Source organism: Macrobrachium nipponense, chromosome 45 (genome assembly GCF_015104395.2).
Source record: "Macrobrachium nipponense isolate FS-2020 chromosome 45, ASM1510439v2, whole genome shotgun sequence".
In the NCBI taxonomy this organism is placed as follows: Eukaryota; Metazoa; Arthropoda; class Malacostraca; order Decapoda; family Palaemonidae; genus Macrobrachium; species Macrobrachium nipponense.
Window position 1 is genome coordinate 28,463,817 of NC_061105.1, and position 21,012 is coordinate 28,484,828.

The 21,012-nt window shown below is 37.0% G+C and overlaps 1 protein-coding gene across 14 annotated transcripts in view; it reads right to left on the reverse strand.

Moving 5' to 3' along the window:
- Positions 1-21,012, reverse strand: part of LOC135214456 (sodium/calcium exchanger Calx-like) — a 256,399-nt gene that overhangs the window by 119,756 nt on the left and 115,631 nt on the right. The window contains exon 1 of one of the 14 annotated variants that reach the window (XM_064248765.1): positions 1,477-1,500. The exons of the other annotated variants lie outside the window; for them this stretch is intronic. The gene's annotated coding sequence lies outside the window, so the exon portion shown is untranslated. Of the gene's footprint in view, positions 1-1,476; positions 1,501-21,012 lie in introns of those variants that run through there. 14 annotated transcript variants of the gene reach the window in all.

The window sequence follows — 21,012 nt, forward strand, 5'->3', positions numbered from 1 at the left end:
CACCAAAAATTGATAGCCACTGCTCCAAACAACCCCCCCCCCCCCACCCCCCCCCCCCCCCTGTCTTCGTCTAGCAAGAAATATTGACATGCTCTATTTCACGATTGTTATCGGTGGTAATAATATCAATAATATCTGTAGCTTTTGTTTATATTTCCCTATTCGCACAATTCAATACTTTAATCACTGGCATTTCATCTTATGTGAGCTTATTCGGCAAGATGGTGGCCGTTTTCTCTTGCATTATACAAGCGTGTGCAGATTTATATAATAATAATAATAATAATGAGAATTAAAAGCCACAGTAGTGTTAAAAATAGTTATGTACAAGGTTAAAAATAACAAGGAGAGACCTTCAGACTACTCCGTATCCCTCATCAGTCCTACGGAGTAGTAGAATAAAAGTCTCATCGCCATTGTTATCCCTGTACATGAATATTTCTTTTTACACTACAGCGGTTTTTAATTTTCGATATCATAGTCTCGTGGGTTACGTGCTCGCCTACCGATTCAGTAGTCCCGAGTTCGATTCTCCGCTCTGCCAACCTGGGACCAGAAGAATTTGTCTCTGGCGATTGGAAATTGATTTCTCGACATAATGTGTTTCGCATCCCACAATAAGCTGTAGTTCCCGTTGCTAGGTAACCAACTGGTTCTTAGCCGCGTAAAACTATCTAACCCTTCGGGCCAGGCCTAGGAGAGCTGTTAATTAATCAGCTCAGTGGTCTGGTTAAAATAAGATAAACTTAACTTATTTTTACAGGTGTTCCTTTGTTCAATAACAATAATAACTGTTTTCGATTTCTCGATTCCTCGAATGAGTTCCTTTCCCGTGAACTAAACCTAAGCAGTAATAGCCTAACATTCATTCTGTTCAACGAAGGGTTTAGACACGTCAGGGGAGGTTTCACTTATGGAAATTAACAGCAAATAATATATGCAAATCATAGACACGTGGATGTCCTGACACGTTAACGCATTGCTTTTATTTATTAAATTATTGCAAATGAAATCCCTCCCTAATGTGTCCGCATCCTGCAATGTGCAACGTGAATATTGAACGATCAATCAATACACTTTTATCTATTTGTTAATTCATTAATTTCTTTATTATTATTATTATTTTGATAAGTGAGTGTCTCTTCTTTCTGTAATTCATTTTACCTCGTCTTACTTCTTCCTAATGAATACATATTCTTTGGAAGCTTGAATTTGAAGTCAATGGCTCCTGTGGATTTGTTCTATGTGAATAGGTTTCATCTTCTGAATAAAATAACTAATAATAATAAATAATAATTAATAATAATAATAATAATAATAATAATAATAAATACCTAGCCATCATCTTGTATGAGACAGCGCCTCCTTTCAAGGTGTTACAACACCAATAACAATGATAATAATAAAAACCACAATAATTATAATGAAAGTAAATTACCACTCTATGCATTACTAAAATAATGTGGCGAGACAAACCTTTTTCGCTTCTAAAACGCACTGATAACTTATCTTCGTTCACTGCAGTCACCAACTGAACGCACTCACCTGAAATGAGGAGACAAGAAAAATTAAAATAACAAACATGGAATTACGTACGATTTATGCTGAAAGCATTCTCTCTCTCTCTCTCTCTCTCTCTCTCTCTCTCTCTCTCTCTCTCTCTCTCTCACACACACACACACACACCACATACCATCCCTAGAAGCTTCATTAAACATCACGAGAACACAGCTCGAGGGACCTTTTTACCTTTTTTATTACTCTCTCTCTCTCTCTCTCTCTCTCTCTCTCTCCATTCATTATTGACATTCAACAGATTAAACTTTTTCTCCAAGTGTTTCATTACAATTTTTCACTTACAATTTCAAAGATAAAGCGTCCATATAAAATATGAAGAATACCTTTTTTCACTTTTTCCATATTGTTCTTAAAGAAAGATAGAGTAGACGGAGCACTATAATAAATATAATAAAAAACATTTTATTTAATCTTTTCAGAATACATCAAAGCATAGTACCGTGTTCCTCAGGGAAATCTAGGCCCTTTATATGCCATTGCCTGGTGGTTAGTTAACTATAGTAGGTCGCGGACTAGGATACAAAATGGTGAAAAAAAGGGGTAAACTGAATACAAGGTCAACCATGGACCCATGAAATATAAATTACAATAGAATCGAGAAGACCACATCGAGTAAGTATCAATAATCCCCAACGGAAAGGAACCATTCTTCTCTCTCTCTCTCTCTCTCTCTCTCTCTCTCTCTCTCTCTCTCTCTCTCTCTCAGTGTTACCAATTCCATTAGAAACGTCAATACCATCCAATATTACCAAACAAACAGATCACTGTCGTAAGAGCATAAATTCTCACGCGAAAACGCCCTCGAAGAAAATCATAAAATCCCTTAATATCCATAAATTTCAGAAATCGATGATTCGCCAAATTCTTCCGAGGATCGTTGCAGAAGTTGCCGTCGTGATTGCTCTGGTGCCTTCAGGCTAAACATCGGGCAAAATGCTTGCTTCTTTCTTGGTGTGCGGGAATTTGGCTACACACAAACATACATTTGTACATATATGCATGAATACATGCATACATACACGTATAATATATATAATAATCTATATTTGTGTGGCTGTAAATGTATGTATGTATGAATATAAAGATATATAGGTAGATTGATAGATACATAGACGGATAGATACACAAAGATAAACAGATACAGATACATGAGCAGGTTGAAAAGGATTTCGAAATCAAAGAGATATACACAAGCCAATTAAGATTTGTGATGCTCTGAGGACTACACCTAAATGATTTAGTAAATCCGATAACAAAGTTTTCTGAAAAATAGTAGTCAGAAGGCTGGAGATAATTGGACATAGTATACCACAAGAGAAATGATGGAAGTTTCATATGTAGATGAGATAATGATGATAGGGAGATGGAGACGCCTTTAATATGTCCTTTGCAAAACCCTTGGGAGAAAAGAACCCTTCGTAATGGTGTCTACTGACCTTCGCTCCTAGACGATCCAGGAGAGTTGGAAGACACTACACTTCCGTGGGAACTATGAAAGGGGGGAGATGAAAATGAGTGGAGATTTGTGGAAGATAAAATCAACCAAGTACACACGTGTGTTTAAGACATCAAATGTAATTATTAGATCTAACACGCTCAGTGTTAATCTTGACATTACAGTTATTCAAAATCAAGAGGAAACGGCTGCCTTGACTCGAAGATTTATCCTTTAACATCTTAGGAAAAAAAAATGAAAAAATGAAAAAAAAAACTTCAGACTTCCTTTTGTGCTCTCTTTAAAAGTTACAAATCTAGATCTAAGCTGCGACTCCTGACCTTTCACCCTTCTCTGTTCGACTGCTGGAAAATTGTAATTACATTTAATAATTATTAAATCGAGACATTTAAGCTTTCGCCGAGAACTGAATTCCTCAAAAACTCTTAAACTTGATGATCTAAGAGATAATTTCCATTAAACTAACTCGTAAGGAGAGTGAGGATAATCTCGAGATGTCTTTTCAACACAAACATACGAGATTGACAACTACCTCGGCAGAGGTCACGAGACCACATTCATAATCATAATTACACGTGTCATGATTTTACACACAAAAAGATAAGGGACACAATAAACAGTGTAAATACCTTATATCTTTCTCCTGTCTATATTACCAAGAAGTGGAAGATAGTAGGATTTTAGATTTACCTAATAGGAATCTCTCTCTCTCTCTCTCTCTCTTTCTCTCTCTCTCTCTCTCTCTCTCACAACTTGGCTCGCTTCCAAAATGTCTGAGTCGGCGAGGAGAGACCAGACGACGACTTCTCGTGATTATGCTGCAATAATTGGACATTCCCTTTCAATCGTCGCCCCACTTTCTAGCTATTGTCAGGCCCGGGGGAACGGGGCGGGGGTGGGGAGGGCGACGACGAGATTACTTTCCGGTTAATTTATATACAATCAATCCTGAAGGATTGCGGTTCAAGAGCGTGGTTTGTTTTTCACTGTGAACCTCTTTTAGAACACAATATATATATATATATATATATATATATATATATATATATATATATATATATATATATATATATATACACTTCACTGCCAGTCCTGGAATTGAAGATGTCGATGGTTCGTGTCCGTCGGCCGGCAATTCTATTATCGCCTAATAAATTAACCCCCCGGTTAAACATATAGGAAAATATATTAATTCCGAGGTAGAGCGAATTAGATATTAAAGGACATTTGTAGCTCGATATATGTATATGAATCACGGTAATGTGATATGACTTACTCACAGCATACTTGTGTGCGTTCTTGGGACAACACATTATTCATGTAGAATAGTCGCTGTAGAAACGTAATCAAATAAGTCTATCACTTAAACCTGTCCATTCTGAAACTTGTTTAAATTTCTATAGAGTCCTTCCAGATCGAATCTGATACGTGCTAGATCTCGATTATTGTCTTGTCACATAAATCCAAGTGTGGTCTCAGAGCTACTCAGGACTTAGTTTAAAGCAGCTCTTGGTTCTAATTGGGTAGTTCAATATATATATATATATATATATATATTAATATATATATATATATATATTATATATATATATATATGTGTGTGTGTGTGTGTGTGTGTGTGTGTGTGTGTGTGTGTAAATTAGATCAAATAACCTTTTATAGGCCAGAAACAAATTAAAAAAATAAAATTAATGAAGTCTGATGTTCAGCCACAAAGGAATCATTAAGAGGCGCCTCTGAAAGTAAGAAAGGAATAAGATGGAGGAAGAAAATTCCCAAGTTTCCAGTGAAAGAAAGTAAACTAAATAACTATGTAATGTGCATTGGAAATCGTTATTTATTTTTGTCTTTCATTCTAAAAAAAATTAGTATAAAATAAATAAATAACAAATAAATTATTACATAATCTGCTCCGAGATGGTTAAAAAAAAAAAAAATCCTTGTGAACACAAGACAACTGTTTGCGCAACCAATTAGACCAGGGTCTGCTTGCTTCCGCCTTTGGAATAAATCAAGACTGGACTGGAAGTTTATTTGTTGCCGTTACCGCTCGGGGTTTCGTCTTTTCCACACACACACACACACACACACACACATATACACACGCGTGTGTGTGCGCGCGTGTGTGTCCATACATACATACATACACGCGCGCGCATATGCAAACAAACACAGGTATATATCTGAATATGTTAATTTTACATATAAGCCTCTCTCTCTCTCTCTCTCTCTCTCTCTCTCTCTCTCTCTCTGGGGACGGATTCGAAATCTGTGAAACTCTTTTGTGATTCAAAGCAGAGAGAGAGGCCTCGGAGATTAAATTATAACGTTCCATGTATCTGAAAATAAAAAAGGAACGCTGTACTTTATTTTTAATTAGTTTCCCTTTGACGAGGATGTTCGACGTTCAAGATTACCCTTTAGGTTAACGGGAAATGTGAAACCTCATTCCACATTCTTTTCTCGGGTATTATTCACCGTGTAATTAACATACCTTTTTGTTATTGTAATATCATCAGCAACGTTACATAACGGCAGTAGTGACGCTATGAACAAGAGGAGATTAGACTGAGGAGCAAGAAGGAGAGAAACGAGTCACTGTCGCCATTCAGAAAGTTTGCGGGCAGTATGGTTCTCGTTATAGATCGGATGACGACAAAGAACATGGCATTGAGACCCGGGTAAGAAATCGATAACGAGGAAGCCGAGACCAAAGTGTGGACGCACGCACGCACAAAAACTTGCACAAACACACGCCCGCACACAAAGTAGTGGACGCGAATTGAACTTCAAAAACACATTATTGACAGACGTCATCGGATACCGCTCCCAAACACTTTGACAACTTGAGACACATCCTAGCCGATGAGAGGGTGGCAGACGATCAAGTAAACAAACCCACAGACACACACGCGGATTCAACGGGCCGCAATGCGTGTTCTCGCCTCAGTGGATGAGTCAGCAATGAGAGGAGATGAGATAAGGAGGGATGCTCTTCTCCGGTTCTGTTCTTTCTCATCGCCCCTGTTTCCTGTTTCGCGTACAGGCAAGCAAAAGAAAATGACTGGTTTCTCCATAATGATGGGTTACAATGGAAGTTCAAGAAAGTAGATTTTGTAATACTGAAAAATCTAGCTTGATTCTTCCATAATTGTATGTAGGTTTAGGCATATATACTAAATATATATATATATATATATATATATATATATATATATATATATATATATATATAAAAGGGAGTAAAGATCCCAAATCCAAAGATCCATTATTAGCCACTTCGATAGATACTGTTTCATGTCAAAATATATATTAAAAAAAAAAAGGCTACTGACTGAGAATATATTTATATTCGCCCTACTTGTCAAAACTCTCTCTCTCTCTCTCTCTCTCTCTCTCTCTCTCTCTCTCTCTCTCTCTCTCTCTCTCTCTCTCTCTCTCTCTAAAATTATACCTGAGAGAACCAGAATTCTGGAAATGAAATGAAGTGTTAAATTCACGGCAAATGCTGGCGCCCATTCGGATGAATTGTCAGTTTTAAAAAAAGAGGGACGAGAAAAGCCCACCATGAAAGGGGAACGAAACACAACGCTGTGTGTGTGTGTAAAAATACAATAATTCAAAATGGAATTAAACAAAGGTTTTCCCCAAAACAGTTCTTTTAAAGAGCGACAATTCCTCCTCTTTCATACATTTTCCTCTGGGGAGAAGGAGGGAGAAGGGAGGGGCGATAATTCTGAGTAATCTTCATAATAACCAAAGCATTCAACTCGACTTTAACTTACAAAAGCATATTAGCTTTACTTTTTCTCTCTCTCCCTCTCTCTACCTATTAATCTATCTACCCTCACCCTCCCTTATTCAATCTCGCTCTCTCGCCTAATTCCTTCCTTATTCAATCTCTCTCTCTCTCTCTCTCTCTCTCTCTCTCTCTCTCTCTCTCTCTCTCTGCAAGCCCTTTACTCTTCTTTTTCCTTTAAACATTCATGTACTATTCTCTTCCTCTGCAAGTGATTGGTTTGTGTGTGTGTGTGTGTGTGTTTGTATAACCTCCTCACCTTTCTCTCTCCCTCTCTCAACTATTTATCAACGTCCTTTACTCTGGGATGTGCTTTCCCCCTTAACATCACACCATTTCATTCCCCCCTGCAGTTCTCAACCTTTCCTCCTCCCCAGATCACTACACCGCCCTTTTCTCTGATGTACCTTCCTCTCCATCATACCTTACGTGGCAAGCTAGCTCCTGGTACACACACACACACACACACACACGAGTCGTTTTCCTTGAAGTGGGACGTCCTTAAAGAAAAAGACAACAGTAACTCACACCAGCTTATTTTCACTGCCGATTCGTGGACTGAAACCCATTAGAAAACATCCATAATAAAAGCCCCTTCTTACTACAGGCAAAGAAGATTCGACAGTATGACGGCAGGCACACCATCACTCTACGTCACTCGCCTCTTATCTAACGGGCATTCTCGTGTTACCTGGACATTAAGGCTTTTCCTTTCCAGTACCTTTTCCACAGCGTCTCTCCTGGGTCTTCCTTAACCTCTTCCTTCCTAATTATGAATAGACAGCTTTTCAAAATACTACGATGCATCCCTTCACTGCGCCAATCTTTTCACCACTTCTAAAAAATCTGCATCTATATGCAGAAAAATAATCATATAAAAATTAAATAACAAAAGTTATGTGCGATTGTGCCAGAATGGCGCCAGCATGAATTTGCAAAGGTAGTTTTAAAAATTAACCGATTATTAGGTGGAATATGTCCACCAATATTTACTATAGGAATTCAATCAATCTTTTCAAATTTCTTGTCTCATTGCATCAAACTGTAGCTCACAACAGACTCATAAGGCAATATTTCATGAATTCTACAAGACATGGGCGTATGCTAGTGTCCTAAGGCCCTCTTTGACCATAGCTAAGGCGGTCGAGAGGAGACAGTTGCATTTGTCCTTTCATTCTAAACATTGCTTTGGGATGCCTGTCGCATGCTTATGCCTCTAAGGTTCAACCAACTTTAGGCATTCCTTGGTGGCTTACTTATTGCAGTATTTTCCAAACAAAACTGTGCTAAATTTCATGGCTTACACGAAGCAATATATATATATATATATATATATATATATATATATATATATATATATATATATATATATAAATTTCTAAGGAATGTAAATAATTTCAGATTAAAGAATTACTATATATATATAAACTCAACACATTCCCCTAGTATTCCATCATCTGGCGAATAGGGAACAAGTCACAGGAAAATATACCATATTCCGGCGGTATCATTTGTTATTCCTGTGGGAAATTTTTTTTTCTTCGAGTGGGAAACATTCGTGACGGGCAGCAATTGATGGAAATTTCTATGCCTATTTCTTCCTCCTTGGATTCTCTGAGCAGGCCCTGAAGATCTTATTGGGTGCGAGATTTTTTGGGGATTTAAGGGATTCGAAAGACAATGAATAAATAATAAATATATCTTGATGGTAAAAAAAAATCCAGAGTTCGGAATATAATAAATAAATTAATAAAGAATACTGAGGAGTAAAGACAAGCCCAGCTCTCCCTTCTCAAGTTCTCCAGCAAAGGATGAACAAAATGAGGATAAGTCTTGAAAAGCTACAGAACAAGACAACTACACACACACACACACACACACACAGAGAGAGACACACAGAGAGAGAGAGAGAGGAGAGAGAGAGAGAGGGAGAGAGAGAGAGAGTTGAGTAATGTAGTAACAAAGTGAGAGAAGGAGCATGTATTACGAATTTTACTTTTGAAAAAATATCCAAACGCCTAGTAATGTCATTGATTTAAGAAAAATTCCCTTTTGTATTACCTCGGTCTGTGTGCAATAATAAACTGGTTAAATAAAGAATAAATAAACAAAAGAGCAAATAAACAGCTAAATGAAACGCTACCTTTTCTTGCCTTCAAGTTCCCCAAACTCCCTCTTCCCCCCCTTTTCCGATATCCCCAAGAAATGGGGAAACTGGAAGTTTTAGGAGCAACAAAGGTATTTCCCCCCCTCCCCCCCCCCCCCCCCCCCACCCCCCCCCCACCCCCCCCCCCCCCCCCACCCGTCTCCTGCTCTGTCTGTGATGTCAACTTTCTTCTAAAAGGTTCCACAATCAGGGAAGAAAAATATAGATGGCAACTTTCATTTGAACGACGCCAAGTTCTTTAAGGTAGAAGGATGAAAGACTTTCCTCGGAAAATAAAAAGTACTTTTAAAGTAGCGTGTCTGTAGATGGAGTATGCTCTCTCTCTCTCTCTCTCTCTCTCTCTCTCTCTCTCTCTCTCTCTCTCTCTCTATTCTCACACACACGCATACAAACGGAACATTCATTCAATTTCATATAAAACTTCCTCTTTTAGAATTACAATTGGGAAACCCAACTAAGTCTCTCATTCCCTTGTACAGACCTTAATTACGTTTTCTGCTTCGAAACTACAAAGGGAAACTCTCTCTCTCTCTCTCTCTCTCTCTCTCTCCTCTCTCTCTCTCTCTCTCTCTCTCTCTCTCTCGTTAAAACAGGAATTAGACTATTGACGACTTGCTTCAACAAAGTGGGGACTTCAGAAAAAGCAACATTCGAGCCCAACAACTTAGCTGAAAGCTGAACAAATATGGACTTAGAAGCGAGGTCCTTCGATCCCTCGAGGAAGAAACAATGTTGTATTCAACTGTCTCCTAGAAAATATTAGGACTTCGACACACTGTACACACTCAAGGAAAAGGAGGATAGACGCTTATTATACAATAGAAACGCCAGTTGCAGGGTTTTGTGGATAAGGCAACTGCATCAGGTGTCGTTGCCTCAGTAATATTAACATTTTGACATCTATCTATGTATCTTGTATGTATCATACATACATGCATATATATGTATAATATGTATAATATATATATATATATATATATATATATATATATATATATATATATATATATTATATTATATATATACATATGCGAAAAACTGGTTTGACTTCTGGAAGTAAGTGAAGAATCGTGAAAAGGCGGTTGAATTCCATAATGGGCAAAAATTCTGTTGTAACAGAACATGTTTACCATAACAGAACATGTTTACCAGTATTTTTGGCCCATTACGGAATATATACATATATATAAGAAATAGGTGAAAAGAGTCCATAACAATCAAATCAAAATTACGTAGATCACAATTATGATGTGAAAAAGGAGAAATACTTAGAGAGGAAAATAAATACATATAAATAAACATGCAACTGATATATATAAACAATACTATACATACACATATATAGATATATATATATATATATATATGTGTGTGTGTGTGTGTGTGTGTGTGTGTATATTTATATTTATATTATATATATATATATATATATATATATATATTATGGATATATATTATTATATATATGTATATGTATGTGTATTAGTTGCTTGTTTATTTATTTGTTTATTCCCCTCTCTATGTATTTCTCCTTTTTCACGTATGAGAATTATGGTCTACGTAATTTGACTGTGCCTGTTAAAGGTTTTTTATTGTATTTATTTTTTTTTACAACTGCGTTACAAACATCAAGTCCTCAAGCTCCGTTGTCGGAGGTTAACAAAGGTGGCACTGTTCTAATTTCATTTAAAAGATTATTTAAAAGTTCTTTCCCTTAAAAATGTGTCCTAATCAATCCAATTTTTCTCTCTCGCTTATTCTCGCTCATCCAACCATTGCATTTTCATTCTGTACATCGTCTCTCCAGAGATCAATATGACATGCAACTTGGGTATCCCATCGCCTTTAAAAGCGTATCACACATAAATCAAGTCCTTCGGGGGCTTTCGGAAGCGACGCTATTTTCATCCTGGCGCGCTAATCGACATTCTACAATGCTTTTAAGATCAAGGTTTGACGCAGAGGCTGTCGGAGCTGACCAGCATTACTATACGAACTCGGCTAAGCCTTAGGAAACAAATGGAAGAAGAAGAAGAAGAAGAAGAGAAGAAGAAGAAGAAGAAGAAGACAGCAGCGTCCTAGGAGCGCCTCTTGAAAAGCACGAGGCTGAAGCAAAGGGTGGCACAATGAGACATTAAATGGGAAAGAGCCATCGACTTGCCAAGCAAACTTCCACAGGACAGAATCCCTGCGTGTGAAAAACTTTTAAACGTGGGAAAGAGAACGAGAGGAGAATGTAAAACGACCTCTAACAAGAATCATACGCATGTTAAAAGTTTATGTAAGTCGTAAAAAGTATATATGGCCTTTTGCAAACGACACCAATCAGGATAAGCCTCGACTTAAAAGAAGTGAAATGTAATGCAAGGCCGCATAAAATTAAGTATGCCACGCATCCTGTTGCACGCCAAAGAATCGGCTTCACGTTCCCCGAACGGAACTATGATAAAGTATCGGAATTTTTTTCTTTCTCCCGTATTTTTTACTTTTACCATTTTCATAAACGCCACCAGACTATCTCTTCTATGTTTATTCTAGTAGATGATTTCCCTTGTTACAGAGTTTGGGACTCTATCATTTCTTATGTTTTTCCAGACACTTTCCAATTGTCTACGCCCATTCTTTCTTGTTTTCATCAATCCAGGCAACTGGGTAGCCTGCCCATCGGTCTTTGGCGGGAAAAAAAAAAACAATGCGCCCAAGTTTCTTCGACGCAATCGACTTTCCTGTACAGCGTATAATGCTGTATTAAACTCGCAGCCACGGACCATGAAACTCTCAGCCTGGGCCCTTGAAACTTTCAACTAAGGCCCGGTGGTGGCCTGTGTTGTTGGCAACTATATCGGTGCCAGACGCACGATCCTGGCTAACTTTAACCTTAGATTAAATAAAAGCCACTGAAGGTACAAATGTGCAGCCCTCTAGCCTCGGCAGTTTTTAAGATCTGAGGGCGGACAGAAAAAGCAAAGGAATTACTGATGCCACAAGAAAAATAGCTGACATTAAGGAGCAGACTGTGCGAGTGGAACATTTATAAATGTGGCCACAGCATGAGGTTACAAGACCTAAGACAGAGAAAAGTGAAGAATATCAGAAGGGAAAAATATAATATATATATATATAAGATAAATGACATCAGTAAGGATAACGACCGTGGAGAATGAGAAATTGGAGAAAAATGAGCGACATAACTCTCTAAGATTACTACGGAGAAAAGAAACAGATAGACGGAACGTGGATTATTATTATTATTATTATTATTCATTGTACTAACAGCAATAGTGTTAATAGGACCAAATGAGTCTCTCACGGACAGCAACAGGACACAATGAGGCCCGGGGCATACGTATATAACCCATACGTAAACAGAAAAAAACAAGTAAAATATTTTTAAAAAATACAAATATAACAGGCATAAACAAATTGAACACATATAAAGGTTCGTTGTTTTTCACAATATAGACTCTCTCTCTCTCTCTCTCTCTCTCTCTCTCTCTCTCTCTCTCTCTCCTCTCTCTCTCTCTCTATGTAAAAAAAAAATAAAAAACAAGACGGTTAAATAAAAACATAATTCGGCGCCATTTATCATCTAGGCCCACCTGGATTCCTTTCCTTGTCATGGCCCCTTGGGCACTATAAAAATAGATGGTTGCAATCGAGTCTTATTCTCCCTCTTTTACAGAGAGAGAGAGAGAGAGAGAGAGAGAGAGAGAGAGAGAGAGAGAGAGAGAGAGAGAGAGTTTCATAGCCTCTGTATCGTGCGTCTCCACTTACAGGGATTTCACGCTTCTCTGGTTAATCCTTACACCGGAATCCCCTCGGAAAACAGATTGGCAAGCCTTTAACCTGTATGAGAGAGAGAGAGAGAGAGAGAGAGAGAGAGAGAGAGAGAGAGAGAGAGAGAGAGAGAGAGAGAGAGAGAGGCTGTTACGGCCACAACAGTAATTTAGTAAATTAACATCCTATTTGTCAAATAAATGGGATCTTGTAATAATCATATAATAATAATAATGGACCTCAATAAATTCAAGTTATTAATCCGCACTCAGGCACAAGCTGAGCCTTATTGAATCAAGCGGGTTTATTGTATTAGCACGTTAACACCAGGCGCCAGACGGCGTTTTCCTTAATATTAGATGGCAGGGCCTGGAATGGTCTGCAAAGGGTCTCTCTCTATCGTGACTTTTACGGGGAGAAAGTGGTGTTTTCTTTATGACCCTTTTTTAATTCGCATTCTCAGACTAAACTGTGTTTATTTTCGTGCTTTTGGATTAGCATGTGTAGTTTATTTCCGTTTTAAAATGAAAAAGTGGTGTGCATTTTCGGTTATCTATTCTACGACTTTGTGGTTATTGCCAGATTGCTTGATTGGAAATGGTTACTTCGCAGTTATTGAGCGGAGTTGAACATAGAATTTAACTGGGACCTATAACGCCATTCAGCGCTGAAATGGAAATCGGCAGTAAAAGGTTTGAAAGGTGAAAACTTCGCAGTTGCACTATGAACCAAGTGTTAAGAGAGGATGGAAAGTAAAATAGAAGAGAGAGAATATGAACGGAGGTACAGTAGAAGGAACGAAAAGTGGTTGCAGCTAGGGCCCGAAGGCACTCTGCAAAGAACCTTAAGTAATGCCTACAGTGCACCGCATGATGTCCACTGACGGCACTACCCCGCTATATGGTTTTCGACAGGTTTTGCAAATGCTTATTCCTTTTAAAAACTAGTTTTTATTTAGGGTTTTTATCTGTTTATCAAAATATTCTTATCTCTGCGAAAATGGTAGTTATTTCGAGCGTTTATTCTTCACATGTTAATTAGGAAATTAGTTCTCAGTCCCCGTTTCCATCAAGTTCTCAATCCCCCGGTTCTATACAATTCACAATTCCCGTTTCTATCAAGTTTATATCATGTCAAATTCATAATGTTTATTTTGTATTTTTCAAACTTTTTTTTTTTTTTTTTTTAATTCATGCGTTCCCTCCATAAATTTCATGTCTATTCTGTGGCCATATTCTTTACTCGTCACGAATTTAGTGATCCTTTATGGTGAACTATATTTTCACCGGACCTTGTTACATGTTGACCTTAGCAGAGTTTAGTCATTCCTATGGCCTGGCAGGTTGTTTAGGTTTGGAACCGATGCATTATTATGGGATCACAACCACCTGTGAACAGCTAAGACCAGTGAAAACCTGACATTCCTCTCTAAAAATACTTATAACTGGCTATTTAAATAGTTCAAACGCCTGTTCAGTAGATCTCAAGGGTGGCTTACTGGATAAGTAAATCTGTTTCATTGTGTAAAGACAGAGAGAGGCCCGTTGGCACCACGAAAGTTTTTCAGTAGACTTAAACTGTAATGATTCGGTAATTACTGAAGAAGACAGAGAATTCAATACACTGCCCATTAAATGGAAACTTAATGTGGATATGGCCGAGCTTCTCTTTTCATAGTTAGTCAATCTTTGCTAGTAATTTGAGGTCATTCGTTATTATATGGTTCACATCCCATTCTATTCATATCTTTATCTGTGCATTTCAACATTTCACGTTCCGTTAGTCTCTTAGCTTCGTGTTTCTTGTTACTATAGCAGCTTTCTTTGCAAGGTAAGAGGCCTTTTGAGGCTGTGCAATATGGATGTAGGAAGACTTTGAACAATAGCAACAACAATAATAATAATCATAATACTTTTTCTTGACTGGCGTGCAGTATCCTACTACCATTTCACTCTCATTCGTGCTGAACCACCCTCTTTTATCAGGGCTTGGACCAATAAGTGCGCATAACCTCTCGGGCAGTTTCTAAACCTTTAAAAAAAATTATTTCTTGAGAAAGCAAAGTTGCGGTAGACTGTGGGCGAGTTGAAAGGGGACGGTCCAGTACCAATTGAATCTCTAGAACGATAATTGTCGAGTCACCTCGCTCTATCACTCCACTATCTCTCTCAGACCACTTGTGACCTGTTACCTCTTTTGTATCTTTTAGCTTACTCGGGGAGTAAGCCTATAAACTACTTTGTTGTGGGGTGGGGGGTGTGGGGGGGTGGGGGGGGGGATGTAGGAAAGGTCTGAAAAAGGTGTCTCGCAATGATAAAGATACAGGAATTTTAGGATAGGATATTTATGATTATTTACTAGAACAAAAATTTAAAAAAAATAATTAATGCACATGTTAAACCGTACAGAAAAATTATTTCTAATAAAATATAACGTATTTATTTCAATTTCGTTGGTGAAACAACGCTCTATTTGACCGTAAATTTTACCACGGGCTTCGAGTAAGCTAGAGGTCGGATCACACCTTGTTATTTTTACCATGCTTACGTTTAAAGAATGCAAAATAACTTAGCAAATCACATCATCGTCACTACATAACATTACGGTATCAGAAAGGATAATCCATCCACGTTAGACTCGAAAAACAAAAACACCATTCGAAACGGGACAGTGAAAACAATATGTATTCATTTTATTTCCCTCGTTTAATTAAAAAGAGTACTACCCGGATGAATACGAGAGGCGGCGGAGAGGAGGAGATATTGCAACTCCAATAGATTAGATTACGCCCTGTGAGGAACACAACGAATCAACAAACAAGTCAAGAGAGGGAAGGAGGAGAAGGAACAAAAATAGCAGTAGATGAAGAAATCCTCGGAGTTGGAAACACAACAATGGATAGAAATGATTAAAGATCTACGAAGGAAATGAGACAATGGATAGAAATACACAACTGACAATGGATAGACATTTTCTATTCCAGATAATGAAAATATTACAATGGTTCGAAATAAACGACTCATTTGAAGGACATTGAATCATATATGGAACGAGAAGTATGAAAATGGATAGAAAATAATTTCTGAAGAAAATAAATATCAGGAGTGAGCGTAGATGTGTTTAAGAATAAGCTCGACAAATATTCTAAACTGCATCCCAGACCATCCAAGATTGGAAGATGCAAAATATACCGGAAGATGTACTAGCAACTCTCTGGTAGACATTAGAGGTGCCTCACACTGAGGGACCTGGGGCAACCCGAACAAGATGTAAGGTCTGTAAGGTAAGGTAAGGTCTCTCTCTCTTCCGTGAATTTTAAAAGTCGAGGGTTATATGAAATGACGTTTATACGGAAGCGGTTTGTTACAATTAATCAAACTCTCTCTCTCCCCACCTACACAGATACAGATACATACATAAGTAAACACACACATACACACACGCACACACGCACACACACACACACACACAATATATATATATATATATATATAATATATATATATATATATATATATTATATATATATATACTAGAATAAGTAATAGAAAAGCCCCCCTTTCACTTTCTGCTAAATAACTGTTAAACACACACACACAAACACACACTTGCTCTCCTCTCATTATCAGCCTCGTCCCCAGACGTTGCAATTTGCAATGATTGCTCGGTGAACGAGGTGGCAATCATACTATAAATAAGGCCCAGGAAGGGCGAGGTCGCACTGGGTCGGCCCTTTAACCAATCTTTTTCCTATACTCATGTAAAAAAAAAAAAAAAAAAAAAAAAAATTCTCCCCAAGTGCTCGGAAGCAAAAGTGTTTATGTGACATAGTTCGTAAAGCAGGGTATACTTGTTAATAACTGAGGTTTGGCGTAAGATATTTAAATAAGGAACGATTCAGGACATGTGTGGACGTAAAATGTTCAAAATAATCGTAAACACACTGATATTTATTCACTAGTCATAGCGTATGTTAAAAAAAAAAAATTATTCATACATGATAAATTGAATGTAATATTAGACTGTGTGTATTTTGTGTGTATATATACATATACATATATATACATATATATATATATGCTAATATATATATGTATATTTATATTTGCTAATGTAAGTAACTGACAGCGCTTCATTTATTAATACTAGCTTCCTTAACATATAGGTTAAAAACTTCCACACTACAATAATAAAATTCTTCTTACATATTCTATATTTTTTAAGTATTTGATTCCTCTTAACCAAATTTCCTATATCTGAAAAATATAATTACAGAAAACAAAAATAAATCATTTTTATACATACTTGCATCTGAACTATAATTGCCGATAACATTTCGTTATTCGCCATCTTTTGCCCTTCATCAACATCAAGATTAATTGCACTCTTTACAAAACACGTCAGTCCCTGACGAGGTACAATTTACATTGATTTATAAGCAATTACTTAAATCAGTACAGCCACGCCTTCTTTTTCTTTCGGTGGGCTGTCATTATTATTATTATTATTATTATTATTATTATTATTATTATTATTATTATTATTATTATTATTATTATTATTACTATTATATTATTATTATTATTATTATTATTATTATTATTATTATTATTATTATTATATTGAATATAATGGCAGAATTTACAGAATTTATATTATACAGAATTCTTTATTGACTTGATCTCCGGCGCACTGGTATTTCTCCACAGCTGTTCTATGTGCTGCTTAGAAATATACCACTGTGTTAGAGAAGCGAAGCAAGCTATTAGAAGAATTGAGAGAATTCTGTATAGGCTCAATTCTGTAAATTCTGCCATTATATTCAATAAAACATGTTTGAAAGAAGGTCTGTTTCCAGCATATTATTATTATTAATAATCATAAAACGCAAACATTTGCGTGGATACATAGACCATATCTGAAAAAGCGGATATAAGCCCAAGAAAACAAAGCAAGAATAAAGATGGAACCATCAGGGTCCTTTGTATATTGGTTGTCTCAAACGCTGGAGGCAAAGACAGGTGTCTTCAACGTAATGGTTTTAAGAAAAATCAACACACATTCCAGAAATTGCAACTTAAGAAGAGAACGTCTCCTAGATATAGATTCCATGAAATATTTAAAAGAACTGTCACGATATTCGATGCACAGTGGGAGACTCACATAAAATACTGCAAAGACGAAGGGAGAAATCTTCTGGGTGTTGATTTCGTTGAATATATAAAACATCGATATTGCACGGCGGATGAATGGCACAGCTAGATCAAGTGGGATGCGAAATATAGAAATGATATCGAACGGAAATTATTTTGTCTTTTTCTCTCGTCTTTTTGAAATTATCAGTGTGTTTATAATCTCTAAATATTCGCTCTCTCTCTCAATCTTCTTATATTCTGAATCGGTATTTTGCAGAGGATTGCCTCACGAATTCTCTCTCTCTCTCTCTCTCTCTCTCCTCTCTCTCCAATAAATCTAGCATAATTCATAAACACGCTGACTCCAGTAAAGTATCAATATCAGAACGCTAGACCAACAAACCTGCAATTGCTACAGAAGGGAGGAGTCATCTGAGCGAGGAGAAATCGCCTCTGTGTACCGGGGCAACAGGTGCCAATCTCATCTAACCCCGTTCCTTAGAAGGAAGCACTCAAGAAGGATCAAAACTTAGGATCGTATAAACAGACTTCGGACGCCCTGAGGGGGAGCAATGGATAGCATAAACGGGGGAGGAAGATGCTGATCTAGGAGGAAAGATGGTGTAGGTGGGGATGGTGAGATAATAATAGCATAGATGACAGTTTTATCTAGAAAGTTTTCTAGGAAGAAGATGATGTCGATTGGGGCGGAAGACCAGACAGGTGCGGGCGATGGACGGGTTTTCTTGGATAAGAGGAAGGTTATTTCAACTGAAACATATTATCTGGTCTAAAGGTGGTGCCATTCGGAACGCAACTGTATCAACGAGTAAATACAACATGCCTATAAAGAAATAGGGAGGGGATGGAGGGGCTGAGTCGTGAAACATAGGTGAACTACATAGAACAAGAAGGGATAAATGTAAATGTTAGGAGAGAAAAATGGTTAAAATCGAATGAAAAAAAGGAAGGATAAGGAATCCAGAGGAGGAATCAGTATCGACGAGTAAATATAAAGAAATGCCGGAAAAAGTACCGAAAGATGGGTGAATTATACAGAACAAGAGGGGGATAGGGATATATGTCTATATTACGAGAGAATCATTACGAAGAGTGAATAAGGAAATCAAAGGAGGAAAATGGGAAAATGAAGACGTTGAATCCTTCGGGAATATGAAAAAAATGGCGATTTTGAATAGTTCGTATGATAAGTACAGGAATAACAGTGAAGAATAAGGACAAAGTAAGCGTCAAAAGGACTTTTCGATATTGGTAAGTGTATTACATGACGAAAAATCTAGGAAGGGCGGATAAAAAGCCAGGAGGCTAGAACGACACATAATGTGAATCTAAAAGAAAGCCCACACCCACACCCACACACACACACACATACACACACACACAATTATTATAATATATATATATATAGTATATATATATATATATAATATATATATATATATATATATGTGTGTGTGTGTGTGTGTACACACATATATATACATACATACATATGTGTGTGTGTGTGTGTGTGCAGACAGATACCTAGACAAAGGCCATTGAATTTGTCAAGAAATGGGGGAAACAGGCACATGTGTTGGCCACCATTATAAACAAGCAACACAGGTTAATTATGCATCGAGCTTCGAGAAACTTGGAAAGAACTGTAGCAAACAATCTGTTTGAGGACTTTGGTTCACTTGTAGCACTCTCCCAGATAGGTCTGTTCAATCCGACGCATGTTATGGCTCAACACATTCCAAGAACATCCCAAATGTGATAAAATCCTTGATAATGATAAGGGTCAGAAACGTAGGCTTTGAGGTGGAGGATTGAATATCAAGGATGTAACTGGAGAGTATGGAGGGATCGCGACAGAGAGAGAGCGACTCAGAAAGAAATGGAAAGATAAAACCTTCGGGAGAATACTGGACTGAACGGCGCAGATCTGAGGGCGTAGGAGGAGTCTGTCGCTACAGCCAATTCATCACAATGAGGCCCAAGAACCAATGGAATGAGGTTGGATTACATTTGGGAAATAAGATATATGGAGTGGCAACGCCGCAGAGTTTATATCCTACATGGTTGCAAAATCTAGTTGCCACAAAGTCTGCCTCAGGAGAGAGAGAGAGAGAGAGAGAGAGAGAGAGAGAGAGAGAGAGAGAGAGAGAGAGAGAAGGATTGTTTCACAGATTTATTTTTATATGGCGGAGTTGTAGCAACTACGGTCACAGACAACCAAAATATCTTCAATTGCTACGAACTACATACATATACCGCTATGTAGTAGTAGTATATATTAAAACGCATCAACGCATAAAAAAATAACTTACTAATTAGAATAATAAAATCCCTGGAAAAGAAACTAATCGTAACTTAAAAATGGCCAATAATCTTTACTAATAAGATGAAAAAGGGAAAGAGATGGATGCTATATGTATACGCTACTTGATTGTCATTATTTTTCTTGTCATCTACAAACCCACACAATTATTGGAAACAAATCCATTCATTTATACCCATACTTTGACATCAAAACATAAAAGGACAAAGTTCATAATGGGCTTGACCTTTACTTTGGTGAGATAGAATGAAATCATAAAAATACCAGTATACATCCAATTAGTACTGCCTTTACGTGTATCCTAACCATTCATACCATCGTTGCGTTTTAGTCCGGTAAACGCATTACCATACCGACACTAGGTAAGGTTTCAAGCACCAAACAATGTCAGTATTATTGAAGTTGGCCTGACGCCAGCATTTTTTCTCTCGCAAAAAATCACTGGCTCAATGTGTGTCAAACGCCAACGAAAGGCAATAATATATATATATATATATATATATATATATATATATATATATATATATATATATATATATATATACATATATATATATATATATATATATATATATATATATGTATATATATATATATATATATATATATATATATATATATATATATATATATATATATGACGTGGCCGCCTGTTATATTATTAATGTTAATTGACAATATTATGGTGATATTGAAGACAGACCCAAAAGAAAAAAAGTTACATATAATTATTATATAATTATATATATTATTTAT